The sequence below is a fragment of the Solanum stenotomum genome, unplaced genomic scaffold, assembly GCF_019186545.1.
Source record: "Solanum stenotomum isolate F172 unplaced genomic scaffold, ASM1918654v1 scaffold26733, whole genome shotgun sequence".
NCBI lineage: Eukaryota > Viridiplantae > Streptophyta > Magnoliopsida > Solanales > Solanaceae > Solanum > Solanum stenotomum.
In genome coordinates, this window is record NW_026029157.1 from 78,545 (window position 1) to 93,807 (window position 15,263).

Consider the following 15,263-nt stretch of genomic DNA (forward strand, 5'->3'; position numbering starts at 1 on the left):
CAAAATTTTGAGCTTAGTTAAATCACCTAAAGTAATTGGAATTGAACCACTAAGCTGATTTCCGGATAGATCCATATCAATGAGGTTTTTCAAACTCCCCAACTCACTAGGAATGGGACCAGAAAGTTGGTTAGAATGAAGGTACAAAATTTTGAGCTCAGTTAAGTCACCTAAAGTAATTGGAATTGAACCACTAAGATTATTATGGGATAGCTCCAAAGCATTGAGATATTTTAGATTCCCCAATTCACTAGTAATGGGACCAACAAGTTGGTTAGAATAAAGGTGCAGACTTGTGAGCTAACTTAAGTCACATAGAGTTACTGGAATTGGACCAGAAAGATTGTTCCTTTGTAAGCCTAAAAACTCAAGTGACTTCATCTTCCCTATTTCTGCAGGAATGAAACTAGAAAGTTGGTTAGAATGAAGGTACAAAATTTTGAGCTCAGTTAAGTCACCTAAAGTTATTGGAATTGAACCAGTAAGATTATTACGGGATAGTTCTAGATGATTGAGGTTTTTCAAATTCCCCAACTCTCGAGGAATGATACCAGAAAGTTGGTTAGAATAAAGGTACAAAATTTTGAGCTGAGTTAAGCCACCTAGAGTTATTGGAATTGGACCAGAAAGATTGTTCCTTTGTAAGCCTAAAAACTCAAGTGAATGCATCTTCCCTATTTCAACGGGAATGAAACCATTTAAATGGTTATTAATTATTTTTTTATAAAAAAAATATAATCCAACATGGGTATATTTAATCCTCCTCAAACATATTTGTTTTTTACTTTTTTTGTTTCAATGACTAATTTAGATTTATTATTTTGATGGTCAAATTTATTTATGTTTCACTAATATTCTTATAAAATTTATAATAGATAACCCAATTTTTTTTCTTCAAATACAAAAACTAAATTACAATATAGCAAAAAAAAAAAAATAGTTTTAAATTTTTTTCTTTACACTAAGGAAGGAATGAAAGAAAAAAATAAAACAAGAATATGAAACTCAAATAATGATAATCAAGAAGTCAAAAAATAATTTATGTATGAAAAAGATTAAAATATACCTTGCAATTTGCTAGAAAAAATCATATATACCCCTAAATGATTTTTAAAAAAAATAAAATTCAAAAATATAAATTTAAAACTAATTTTTTCACTTCCGTTAATTGAAGGGTATATGTGAACTCATTTTGTAACGGTAGGGGTATATGTGAGCCATTTGTATAACGGTAAGGGTATGTATGAGTCATTTTCATAAAGAGGGGGCATATCAGCTCCAATTAATGGCAAAATTGAGGGGTATATCAAGCCCTTTTCGCTTGATGCAAAGATACACATTACAAAATTTATCAGTTATTAGATAAAAATTAAAGACCAACATAAAATTTCAAGAACACAAGTGTCAATGATCCTGTCAATAGTTGTATCATTTTCGCGGGTCATGTTGCGCAAAATTTGCAATTTTTTGTGGAAAAATTTAAATAAATTGCTAGAGTTTGAACCATAATTATGAATATTAGCTATAATTTGCATAATTACAATGCTATGGTAGTAGGTTTAATAACACAAGACTTGTAAGTCAATGAGATTTATTTCTCAGCTTGTAAAATACGGGCAGACTTGGAACGACTTGGAAGTCATTGAGTCACTGTTCATGTAAGTATAAAAAGGTATCTCAATTGTGGGCCTAAGCCTTAAATATGTTGAAATATATTGTCAAAAATATATATACAAGTCATTTCATAATTGACGAGCTAATGGACATGCTAGGAAGAAATTACACAACTTGCCCCTTTAAAGAAGCTTATCTTTAATTTTTATCCTTTATTAATCGACCTTATGCTTAGAGGGCACCTATTCCTTCTAGACGAGTCTCTCAATCTATCATTATACCTCGAGAAGTAGAAAGAATTACGATCCCCATTCCACTTAAAATTCGCGAAATTCATTGATAATTAGAATAGATTCCTAGACTAGATCGACTATAAGTTCTTAAAGTCATGTTGTAGAATGTTATGACAAAAATATAAACGTACGCCCTGTGATAGTTATTTGTTATGGAAATTAAATTTAAGCGCAACACAATTTTAAGAACACAAGTGTTAATGACCCTATCAATATGTAGAGCGGAATGTTGAAATTTTTGTTCGGATGGCTCATGAAGAAGAAACGTCTCACACACCTTCCGTGGTTAGAGGTGTACATGACCGGGTTAGTTTGGATTTTTCAAATATCAAATCAAATCATTTGTGTCAAATTTTTAGTTTTATAAACCTAACCAAATTAATAAAACTCGAATTTTTCCAAATTTTTCAACCTCGGATTGGTTCGGGTTTTTCAAATATCAAACCATTTGTGTTGAATTTTTAAATTTTTAAATCAAACCAAAGTAATAAACCTCGGATTTTTTTGAATTTTTGGATTTTTCTAGTGAAGTATTCATACAAACATATAATTAACTTGTGCTACAAATATTTCTTTAGTCCAACCANACATTTCCGCAAAGACCTTTATTACCCTCCAATGAGGCATTGATAAAAGCTTTAATATTAAGGATTGGACCTTCCAACTCATTGTATGACAAAACAACATCATGCAAACCAGTTGAACTTTCAAGTTCTTTAGGAATGCATCCAGATAGGTCATTGTGTGAAAGATTTAAGTTTACCAAGACCTTCAAATTGGCTAACTGAGGGGGTATATCTCCTACCAGAAGATTATAGCTCAAATCAAGTACATTAAGCTGAGTTATCCTTCCTATGTCCCTTGGAATATTCTGGCCAAACTTGTTGTTGCTCAGGTTCAACTGAAACAAGTGCACAAAATCTCCTATACACTTCGGGATTGACCCATTCAATCTGTTGTATGATAGATCGAGGGACTCTAACTTTGTTAGTGACCCAAGTTCCTCCGGTATATTTCCAGAGATATTGTTGTTCTGCACAGAAAGCTTAACCAGAGAAGTTAATTTTCCAAATTCCTTTGGAATCTGCCCAATCAAATGATTCGATGAAAGATCAAGTCCTAAAAGCCCTTTGACATTTCCAATCTCTGGTGGTATGCTACCACTAATGTTATTTCTGGCTACACGCAGATCAATAAATTTTTTGCATTTTCCCCAGTTACCGCTGAGTTCACCATGAAATCATTGTCGCTCAAATCAATGAACAGAAGCTCTGGATGGATGCCAAAAGCTTCAGATAAATTCCCAGTAAAGCTGTTGTTATTGAAGAGCACCCTTTTGAAACTCGAGCACTTGCTCAAGCTTCTTGGGATTGGCCCTGTAAGCTTGTTACCGTTCACCGTGAAAATCTCAAGTTTCCCACCTTTGCAAAGCTGCTCTAGTAAATGGCCTGAAAAGTGATTGTAACTCATTGATAAGACAACCAAGTTATCCAAATATGCAAATTCTTTTGGAATAGAACCAGAAAGTTCGTTGGCAACGAGATGTAGTGTATTGACCCTCCTGGTCATTTCTGTATCTTGCCTTCTGTGTGTCGGTTAGAGCGTTCCTGTAGCGACCCCAAGTCATTTATGACTTGCTGGGACTGATAGTTCGGTCACCTGGTCGTTCGTTTGGTTATGGTGTGAGTTTTAGTGTTTTGGAGCTTATAAACCTTAAATGATCATTTTCGATCAAAAGTTCGAGAAGATGACATCGGAATCCAATTCTGACTGTTCCATCAGCTCCGGAGTGGCCAAATTAGGCTAGTAGCATAGTTGGAACGAGTATAGAGGCCTTTGATGCGAGTTTGGACCATTAGGCGTTTTAGCCTTTGAAATTTGGCTTAAGGTTGACTTTGGTCAACATTCTTGAAAAACGTGCTTAGATGAAAATTTCGTCAGCGCGGTTAGCTTCGAAATGTTGAGTTTGGTCTAGAGCGACCTTTCGTTCGAATCCCAAGGCCTCCGGACTCATTTCGAGCCCCTTAGTGGATTTTGGTTAAAATGACATTTGGAAGTGGGACCCACTTTTTATCGAGATGACCTATGATGGAAATTTTGACTGCACCGTTGAGTTCGGAATATTGAATTTAGTAGGGTAGCATATCTGTTTTATTTTTATCGGGTACCGAACGAATTCCGAGCACCCCGTCGGAGACTTTGAAGATTTACCCAAAGCTGAGATCTGGTGCAGCTCTTTAGCGACCAGAGTTTGGGCCCTTAACGACCAGCTTTTGGGTTTTAGCGACTAGTTTCGCCCTTATTAAAACCCCAACTTAGCTTTATTCCTCATTTTAAAAGTGCGATACCCTGAGCTATACAAGTCCGATCTGGGCGATTCAAAAGGCAAAGTTGTGAGATTTTTCGAGGACAACTGGTTGGTCAGCTCAGAATCTGATTTGGGGTCCCCATTTGAGGTAATTTTCATAAAATACTTGCTGCAATGACCCTTTTTGTGAGCTTGATTTTGGGAATTTTTGAGACTTGATATCTCAGTCATTTTAGATCCGATTTTGGTGATACTTGGGGCTATCTTGAGTGGTTTTTCAAGGAGAACGCGTTGGCATGGTTAGATTTCGTATTTAAATTTTGTTGGAGGTGCGAATCTGGTGATTCAAAAGCCTAGATTGTGGGATTTTTTGTGAGGATCGTCATGGTGTAATTGGTTTCAGCATCTGGACCCTCGTTTCTGTGGGGAAGCGTTTCAAGGACGTTCAGAAAGGGAAAGCTTCGGAGAAGTGATTTTGGAGCACGTGTGATCGGCCTACAAGTAGGCTACGGTTTCCCTCTCCTAGATTGAGCTTGAGACTGTGGATGCATGTTGATTAGTTGGGATTTGGGTTGAGTTGTTATTGAATCATGAATAGGTGTTTGGGAATCATGTTTTCGGCCTATTTCGAGAATTATCGGGTAACTGTGAGCATGTTTTGTGTTATTAATTGACCCTCCTCGCTATGTGGAGTGCTTGCATGCTTAATTTACTATTTGTTGAAGCATGTTGGGCCTTAGTTTAGGTTTGACTAGGGTTGCCTTAGAAACACATGATTCGGATTCGATAGGTCTTAGTTTTGCCCCGACGTCGCTCGGTTGGCTTAGATCCCTATAGACTGGTGTAGCAGACTTGAGTCTGATAGTTTGGGCCTTAGCTAGGCGATATGTTTGCTCCGATGATAGTTATCCTTATTTCCCCAATGTTGCAGCTTCAAGAGTTACGTCGGCGACACTAGTTCTGCTTCGCGATTTGAATTTGATTTTCGGTTCGGTTCCAAGGACTTACATTGATTGGCTAGGTGTGGACGGCTATCCACATACATTTATGAGAATAGATCGATTGGGACTCTTTCAGTAGCTACATTGGCACCTTTATAGAGCATCCGGTTAGAGTTTCGGCCTCTATTGCCCATATACTTATATAGAGCATCAGATTAGAGTTCCGGCCTCTATTGCCCAGAGACTTATATAGAGCATCCGGTTAGAGTTCCGGCCTCTATTGCCCAGATACTTATGTAGAGCATTCGGCTAGAGTTCCGGCCTCTATTGCCCAAATACTTATATAGAGCATCCGGTTCGAGTTCCGACCTCATATACTTGATACTTGTGATTGGTTACTTGGGTACTTCTAGTGAGCATCCGGTTCGAGGTCCGGCCTCCGTACTGTCAGATTTTACTAATTAGGGTTGAGGTTCTGATTCGTGTTCTTCGTTCTTGGGTTCTCATATGCAATTCTCTTTAGTTATAGTTATTCTGTGTACTCGTCGGGCTTATGGGGGTCCGTTCGGGTTTTTATTTAACTTGCGCACGAGTGTACCTTCTGGGCTTATGGGGGCCCAGTTAGGTGCAGTTAGCTTATAGATTACTTTAGTTAGTTCTTTCTACACTCGTGTGCATTCCATTGTTAGTTAGATTTTCATTCTTGACTTCGGTTTGAGTTATTCCTTCTTTTCGTATTGTGTTTACTTTTCAAGTTCAGTCGGCCTATGATGCCTACTGGGTACCTGTTGTTTTGGTACTCATGCTACGCTCTGCATCTATTTCGTGATGCAGGTCCGGGCACTAGTAGCCAGCGTTGATCGAGCTTGGAGCAGACTGATCCGGAGACGGGAATGAGCACACGACGTTTGATACTATTTCAGTCTCCATCTGTATATATAGACTTGTCTTTTACCTTTCAAGACAGTCCAGTTTATGTGGTCCAGTTTTGGGATTTGTACTCGTTTTGTTAGTAGCTATGTACTAGTGACTTCCAGGTTCTGGGAGGGATCTTTATTTGTATCTATGTTTTGGTTTGCTTCTGCTTGTTTTTGTTGTTATCTTAAATTTTGTCTACTCTTGTTTAGTTTCTACCCTCAGACCCATTACTTGTTGTTCTAGGTTACGGGTTGGCTTACCTGCTGGTGGGTTATAGTAGCTGCCATCATGACTTGAGAAATCGGGTCGTGAAATGTAGTGACTGCAAGTTTCTCAAATTGCCAAAGGAAACAGGAACAGGACCAGTAAGCTGATTAACGGATAAATCCAATCTAGTGAGGTTTTTCAAATTTCCCAACTCACTAGGAATGGGACCAGAAAATTGGTTAGAATAAAAATGTAGAATTTTGAGATCAATTAAGTCACCAAGAGTTATTGGAATTGGACCAGAAAGATTATTACTCCATAAGGATAAATGCTCAAGTGACTTCATTTTCCCTATTTCTGCTAGAATTGGACCAGAAAGTCGGTTAGAATAAAGGTACAAAAATTTGAGCTTAGCTAAGTCACCTAGAGTTTTTGGAATTGAACCACTAAGCTGATTATCACATAGCTCCAGAGTATTGAGGTTTTCCAAATTTCCCAATTCACTCAAAATGGGACCAGAAAGTTGGTTAGATTAAAGGTACAGACCTTTGAGCTCAGTTAAGTTACATAGTGTAGTTGGAATTGGATCAGAAAGATTGTTCCTATTTAAGGCTAAAACCTCAAGTGACTTCATCTTCCCTATTTCAACAGGAATGAAACCATTTAAATGGTTGTCAAAGATGAAGAGGGTCTCAACATTTGATAGTGAGCCGACTTGAGGTGGGATTTTGCCTGAAATCTGGTTGATCGACAAGTCAAGATAGACAAGATTAGTGAGGTTTCCTATTGCAGAGGGTATCATACCAGAGAGCTGGTTCATGCTAAGATCAACATATTCAAGAAACGAGAGAGATGAAAATGGAAAATCATGGAATGTACCAACAACACCAGCATTTGTAATATTGGTCTTGTTTACCCGACCATTAAAACATATAACTCCATATCGATGACTGCATGCATTGGTACTTAGTGTCCATGAAGCCAATAAGGAATTATTTTGGCTTAGGACAGTAGCTTTCCATTTGAGGAGAGCAGTTGCTTCTGTGAAAAATAAAGATGATTTTCTTGAGGTACAAATAATCCTAGATATTTAGTAGAATTCTCTAGAGTTATATAGAGTGATATATCTAAGAATTGTGTAGATATACTAGAGAATTAGCTATTTATAGTAAAGTATAGAATAATCTAGATTCTTGTTAGATAGTTAGAAGATAAGGTCATCTAGATTTTTCTTGTAGATCTTTCTAGAATAATTTCTAGAAGCATCCCTATACTAGTATAAATAGGGGTGACCATAGTCATTTGTAATCAATCCAAGAACAACTCAAATCAAAGAGTCTTCTTCCATAAACAAGTTCTCCTTTCTAGCTTCCTCTTCTTTAGTTGAATCTTTCGATCTTAGTTAACGATCTTGGGCTAGCAGAAGGGTTCACCAATTATACTTTTCTTCTGCTATTCTCTACAGCTTCCTCAATGGAAGCAAAAGTAACAGTGAATAGAGTGAAAAACTGAAGGAAATAAAATATTTAGGGAAGCATCTTGAAGGCTAAAAGATTTCAGTTGTTTGTTTTGGTTATCGATGAACATGTGCAGGGTAGAGTTTTATACTGTGTAGAGAATCATTAAAATACAGGAAGACTTAGAACGACTTGGAAGTCAATGAGTCAATGTATCAACAGTCCTAGACTATGTTATTCTACTTTTGCTTAAAGTTGTGGAAATATATTGGGAGATATTCTGCAAAATATATTCAAAAGTCATTTCTTAATTGACAAGCTACTGGACACGCAATAGGAAGAAATAACACGACTTGTCCTTCAAAGAGGTTGGTCTTTAATGTTTACCGTTTAGCAATCGAAATGCTTGGTGGGCATAAGTTAATAAGATCCAAGTCGGATTTGGCTGTGCTCCAAAGAGCTTAGCTCCTGTACTTGTGAATACATATCTAGATGACCGACACACGAACTTATAAACATGGATGGTTGAGATTGTTGTTCAACTTATTTTCTATTTTTTACTATATTATTTTATTAAAGTAAATTTGATCCAATTTGCAAGTTACCTTTATTAGTGGGAAAGAAACACCCCCTCCTTTTTACTTTATCCATCAAAATCAACCATTACTTGTTTTCCACCAAAAACAGACCTTGAAAGCAATGTTTTTGACAAGCAAAATGCAGTCATGTTTGCTTTTTCTCTTTTACATTTAAATATTATTTAGTTACTACGATACTCTTTATTAGAACTAATGTTGGTTAAATTTAACAACCATTACTCTTTTTAATTCATGCATCTTTAAAAGAAAGTTTGAGATAGATAACTCAACCTTCTTCCTGGTTGTTATATTTTTGCACTATTTAAGCATCCTCATTTGTAATATCATCACAGAGTGTATTACAAACTCTGTGGTGATCACAAAATACCTAGTTCTCTGTAGCTCGTATTTTCCTCATGCTTGTTAGTTAGTATAGTTTTGTTACTGCATTAGGATTGGTAAGGTAAGGCCTAGCCCCCGTTGTTTGTAGTTATCCCTATTGAATTTTTTTTATTTCTAATAAAAGGCCGCTAGACACTTTGTCTAGTGGTAAATTTGAAAAAAAAAAAGATAAGGTTACAAATTGATCAAATGGAAAACGCAGGATTAACTTATCTCATCCCTTGTACCAAACCACTTTGAGTTAATATAACATTTTTCATTTTATCAATCTGTAACATTATCTAATTTTTTACATGTGAGAAACTTAACCAACTTTAGTCCTTTGGCTGATTTGGGATGTACTTTTGTTCTTGATTTGTAACCTATTTGCTTTCATGGAAGTTGTGTAGTAGGTGATCAAAGTATTGAAGTTTTTGAGTATACTTTCTGGACTAGGAGGAGTGTCGTTTCAAAATGAATTGCTATAATTGGGTATATTGTAGTGGTGTAAGGTATTAGATGTAGTCCCTTTGATTATAAAGTTATAAGCTAAAAATTGTTTGTGTTTTAGTGAAGTTTGGAGGTAAATCTTTGAAATCATAAGAAGAGTTTCAAGATGAACTATGTGTAACATAGTAGCCGTAGTATTTCCCTTATTAGTTCTTGTCCTTCAATTTCTATTACTATATTTTGCTCCTTGTATTCTGTTCTGTTACTTCCTGATGTTACTGTTTTTCTTTATTATTATCTGTTATTTCTTTCTTGTACTTCTTGTTCATGATTCCTTTGGATTGGTTTTCCTTGAGCCGAGGTTATAAACAACAGTGACTTCACTATTTTGTAACTTGAATTGAAGCAATTATTCCTTCCCATAATACCAAAATTCCCCTGTTCCTGGCTCCAGAATATTACAACTTAGCAAAACTTGATCTAAACGTCTTTAAATTTTGCTTCGATCAATCATGGCCAAAAGGAAGTTGTTAAGAGTCGAAAACTAAAAGACCGGTAAATCATTAAAACTAGTGCTCCTGAATATGTTCTAGACAGATCGAAAGCAAAAAAATAAAAAAATGCAGTAACTTGAATTCTTGATATTTACTCAAGGCCAAAGAAGCAGAAGATTAAATAATTACCTCTTACAATACACATATAAATAGAGTATACCAAATAAGTACCCTAACAATACAACAATACTAGTCCCAACAATTGAAATACTTACTTCACAACCACTCAGTGACAAAGGTTATTCATCTCCATATATATCAGGGATTATATAGCTTGCCTTACATGGGGGGNTTCTCTGATGAGCAGGTGGATGTGCGTGCATCCATTGATGATAACTTATGAGAGATGAATAGTGCATTGTTGACCTTGATTTTGGAGTTTCAAGCAAACAAGAGCATTCTAGCTTGATGATAAAAACCAAAACATCTTTTACTCTATCTTCAGGATACGGAAGGCGTTCACCCAGCAATTCGCTACGCTGCTCAGGATCTATAGTCCATGAATTTGCTAGCACAGAAATGTGTTCCCCAAGATGCTTTCCTTTGACTATATCCAATGATAATACTCCAAAGCTATACACATCACACATTTGCGTAACCTTCACTGTATATGAAAGCTCTGAACAATAAAATTTCCAGAAAAACATTATCAATTTAAACGTATAAATGAGATAAAAACAATGGAGTATTCATGAACTATTTAAAACTTACCAGGTGCGACATAACCATATGTGCCTGCAAGCACAGTGCAATTGGATGAGTCTGGCTTGAGAATCTTTGCTAGTCCAAAGTCTGCAACACGAGCTTCATACTCAGAATCAAGAAAAACAGTACTGCTACTTATGTCTCAATGAACAATCGGTGGTGAACAGTCCTGGTGCATGTAAGATAAAGCAAAAGCAACTCCCTTGATGATATTCACCCTTTTAAACCAATCCAATTTTCTGGACTCAACTTCATTGCTCAAAATACTAGACAAACTCCCCCTCTCCACATACTCGTAAACCAAGAGCGAGTGTTATGCTTTCGAACAATAATCATAGAGGTTCACAATGTTCCGGTGCTTAATCCCGCTCAATGCCCTTACTTCATTCAGACCGGAGGGGGTGCCACGCTACCCAGTGGTCTCGGTTGATATTTTGTATATACATGTATATTTGTGTTAAGATGTATGCGTCCACTCTCGGTCAATGGACCAGGTCCCTTGACACAGCAAGAACAGTAATGGAAGCACAAGCAGTAAAGTAATCAATACAAGAGGTTTACGTGGAAACCCCCTTGATCAAGGACGGTGAAAACCACGACCTGTCTTCACAGGATTTCAACCCAACTCCATTGCACTCAAATGGAGCAACGATTCAGATTACAACTTCTTGCAACCTAGGAATTTACCTCTAAATCCCTTCCCCCTCAATGTAGCAACTCTACTACAAAGAAAGAAACTAAGCAATCCCACTAAGCCACCTAACTCTAGATGACTTAGACTTCAACTAAGCAACAACAATGTTGCCCACTAAACCACCAAGCTCTAGATGATTTAGACTTTTAACTAAGCAACAACAATATTGCCCACTAAACCAGTTACCCCTAACTGACTTTAGACTATTGTATGAATCGAACACAGATCTAATTCCTTTATAGCATAGGAATAATTTACAATATATGCACTGAAGTATAAATCCTAAGACAACTACGACATATGCAGTTTTATCAGGTCCCTGTTGCTCTTGGGGAAGCCACTTCTCGAAGGAATGGTTTTTGCTTGAGTTCTTAAGTATTTCAAGAATGCAAAAACTGAGGTTGTGTATATTAAGAAAAACCTTATAACTAATAGACTCAACCTTAGGAGCCATTCTATTGGCCGAGGATTTTGTCCCACTCGGGAGTCGTGCACCAACCTCACCAACTTTTTGTACTTTTTCCAGCTGTCATTTATCGCGTATTGGCACAAAGGATCAGGTCCCCTTACAAGATCCCTTTGTTTGTCAAATCATCTAAACTAAAGATAACATCAATTTGTATATATATATTTATAAAGAAATGTATAAATATTAAGCGAGGCACCTTAGAACAAATGAGTCTTGTGGTGCAAATGGTTGAAGTTCATGTTTACTACCTTAGGGATGCAAGTTCAAGCCAAATTTTCTAATAAATATCAAATATTGTCTTACTCCGCTCTGTAGTTTTCCATAGGTTACAAGCACGTGGCACGCAGAATAATTCACACTTGGCAGAGACATAATTCTATAAACTAGAAGGGAAATTTTGCTCCAATCCAAGTGAATATTTATCACAACCATAATAAATTAAGAATAAGAAGACAGACGATTTCTTCCTGAAAGAGTTGGTTTGGTCCTTGTGGAAGCAAACTAAATGGAAGATGTATTAATATGAAGATTTGGTAGGAAGATAATTAGTACAAAATAAAAAGTCAAGATAGTATCTTGGTCGGTGAAATTTAGGTAAACCATAAAATGGTTTCACATGTTTAACCTTGACATTTTTTACACATAGTGATGTCATGGATGACATCAATAGGAAGAATGCATTCCTATAAATAGGTAGCTCTTAATTCATTTTCATATTATCCTCTCACTTGTCTTCTCACCTTCTAAGGCATTTGATGTTCTCTCTCTTGTAGTATTTCACTTGTATTCTTTGTAGAGTGAAATAAATATTGATGCAGTTGTTCTTTGGTGGACGTAGGATCATTTTGATCCGAACCACGTTAAATATTGTTGTTCTTCCTTGTTCTTCATTTTTACTTTTCCGCTAACAATTGGTATCAGAGCCAAGGTTTTGTCTGAGTATGCTCTGTGGTTGCAGCACAGTCTGAACTTCCACATCAGAAAAGAATTACTTTGGTTTTCTGTAGTTCCAAATCCATTGTAGTAGAATAGGAAGAACAAGTAACGATGAGTTCCATGAAGTTTGAAATTAATAGATTTAGTGGGCGCAACAACTTCAATATCTGGAAGATCCAGGTGATGGTGTTACTGCGGAGGGAAGGTTCAATCCATGCTATTGATGGAAAGTACCCCGATAAGATATCATATTCCGATAAGGAAAAGATTGAAGGAGATGCATTAAGTGTAATTCAATTGTCCCTTGGACCTAATGTACTTTGTGAAGTGAGTACAAATACCGAGGAGATGGCAAAAGAGTTATGGAAAAGGCTGGAAGTGCTTTACCAGGACCGGTCAGTCACAACAAGGATGTTGTTACAACGGCGTCTTCACACATTTAAGATGGATTCAGGTACTTTGTTCCAAGAGCATCTAGATGCGTTCAATAAACTTGTGATGGACTTATAGACTGCTGGAATTAAAAAGGATAAGAAGACACTTGCATGCTCTTTGCTATTTTCATTAACTTCAAAATATTGTGATATTGAGAATTCAATGATGTATAGAAAAGAACCTATCACTCTTGAGCAAGTGCGGCAAGCACTTAACTCTTGTGATGTGCGGATGCATTTTGAAGGAGAAAAAGGTGACGAAGCTAGTGAGCTCTTTGTAAGAGGTCGTACTAGCCAACATGGAAGAACCAAATCGAAGTACAGATCAAAGTCTCGCGTGAACAAGAAGAATGCGGAATGTTAGGGCTGTCAGAAGAAGGGGCACTTTGAACGAGATTGCCCTATGTCAAAGTCCAAAGAAAAGGTGAGTGCATCCATTGTTGAGCAAGTACATGATTCTGATGATGATTATGTACTAACAAAATCATGCAATAGTGGAGTATATGACAACAAATGGATCTTAAACTTTGGTTGTACTCTGCATATGACAGTCCGAAGAGATTGGTTCAGTAGCTATGAAATAAGTAGATGAACCATATTAATGGGCAATAATGCAACTTGTAAAATAGTTGGCATTGGTTCAATACGTGTTTGCTGCCATGATGGAACCGTGAGGACTATTATAGAAGTCCGGCATGTTCCTGATCTAAAGAAAAATTTGATCTCCCTAGGTACTTTGGATAAACAAGGCTACAAGTACATGAGTGAAGAAGGAACTATGAAAGTGACTAAAGGGTCTCTAGTCATGTTGAAGGCCAAGTTGGAGGATGGCCTCTACACACTTGCGGGAAACACCATTATTGGCTCTGTAAATGCATCTACAGTGCAGTTATATAATGATTACAAGGCAAAATTATGGCACATGAGACTAGGTCATATGGGTGCACGAGGACTGGAGATGTTGAGCAACCGCAACCTTTTGAATGGTGAGAAGATCAACAAACTTGATCTTTGTAAGCACCGCGTCTTAGGAAAGCAGAGAAAGGTCAACTTCAACACTGGCAATCATAAGACGGGAGGTGTGCTACACTACATCCATTCAGATTTATGGGGTCCCTCTAAGCTTTCATCGAATGGAGGAAAGAGGTATCTTCTTACATTCATTGATGATTTTTCACGAAAGGTTTGGGTGCGTTTCTTGAAGGCAAAAGGTGATGTTTTTCAAGCATTTAAAGAGTGGAAGATTTTGGTTGAAAATCAAATGGAGAGAAAAATCAAGTATCTTCGCACACACAATGGCTTGGAGTTTTGCAGTGAAGAGTTCAATGATTTCTGTAAGGTTCATGGGATCACAAGACATAAGACGGTCAAGCACACACCACAATAGAATGGAGTTGCCGAGAGAATGAACAGAACCCTTCTTGAGAAGACTCGTTGTATGCTCTTACAAATCAAGATATCTAAAGTATTTTAGGTTGAAGCAGTTCATGTTGCTTCTCATATTGTCAATCGATCTCCAGCATCAGCGATTGACTTTAAGACTCCAAATGAGGTATGGTCAGGTGAACCCTCTAACTATTCATACTTGCGAATATTTGGGTGTCCAGCTTATTATCATGTTAATGAAGGAAAGCTTGAACCAAGGGCTAAGAAGGCCATATTTGTAGGGTATGTAGATGGAGTAAAAGGGTACAAACTTTGGTGTTTGTCTTTACTTAAATTTGTAGTTAGTAGAGATGTTACCTTTGATGAATCCTCTATACTTGATCCTCGTAAAGTTTCTATGGAGTTATCAAGAAACGAGAATAACGAGCATGTGGAGCTGCCGGTGGAGCTTACCAAGGAATGGGATCAAGAGACTCAAATTGATGAGTCAAAAGATGCTAACCTTGAAGAACTTGTTGTCAATGAACCATACACAATTGCGAAGGGAAGGGACAAAAGGCTATTACGGAAACCGGAACGTCTTATAGAGCAAGAAAATCTGATTACATATGTGTTCCTAGCTACAGAAGAAGAGATTAAGGATCGCGAGCCCTCCTCGTCTATTGAAGCAACTTTTTGCGAAGATGTTGCACAATGGCAGTTAGCCATGATGGAAGAGATGGAGTCTCTTCACAAAAATGAGACCCGGGTCTTAGTTAAAAGACCAAAGGGGAAGAAGACAGTTGGATGCAAATCGGTCTACAGAAAGAAAGAGGGTATTCCAGAAGTGGAAGATGCTAGGTTCAAGGCGAGATTGGTTGCAAAGGGTTTCAGCCAGAAGGAGGAATTGACTACAATGAGATCTTCTCTCCAGTCGTGAAACATAACTCAATTCGCGT

The 15,263-nt window shown here is 37.2% G+C and overlaps 1 pseudogene; it reads right to left on the reverse strand.

Moving 5' to 3' along the window:
• Nucleotides 1–6,360: 6,360 nt before the first annotated feature.
• On the reverse strand, nucleotides 6,361–11,554 carry LOC125851530 (MDIS1-interacting receptor like kinase 2-like; annotated as a pseudogene).
• Between the last annotated feature and the right edge of the window lie 3,709 nt (nucleotides 11,555–15,263).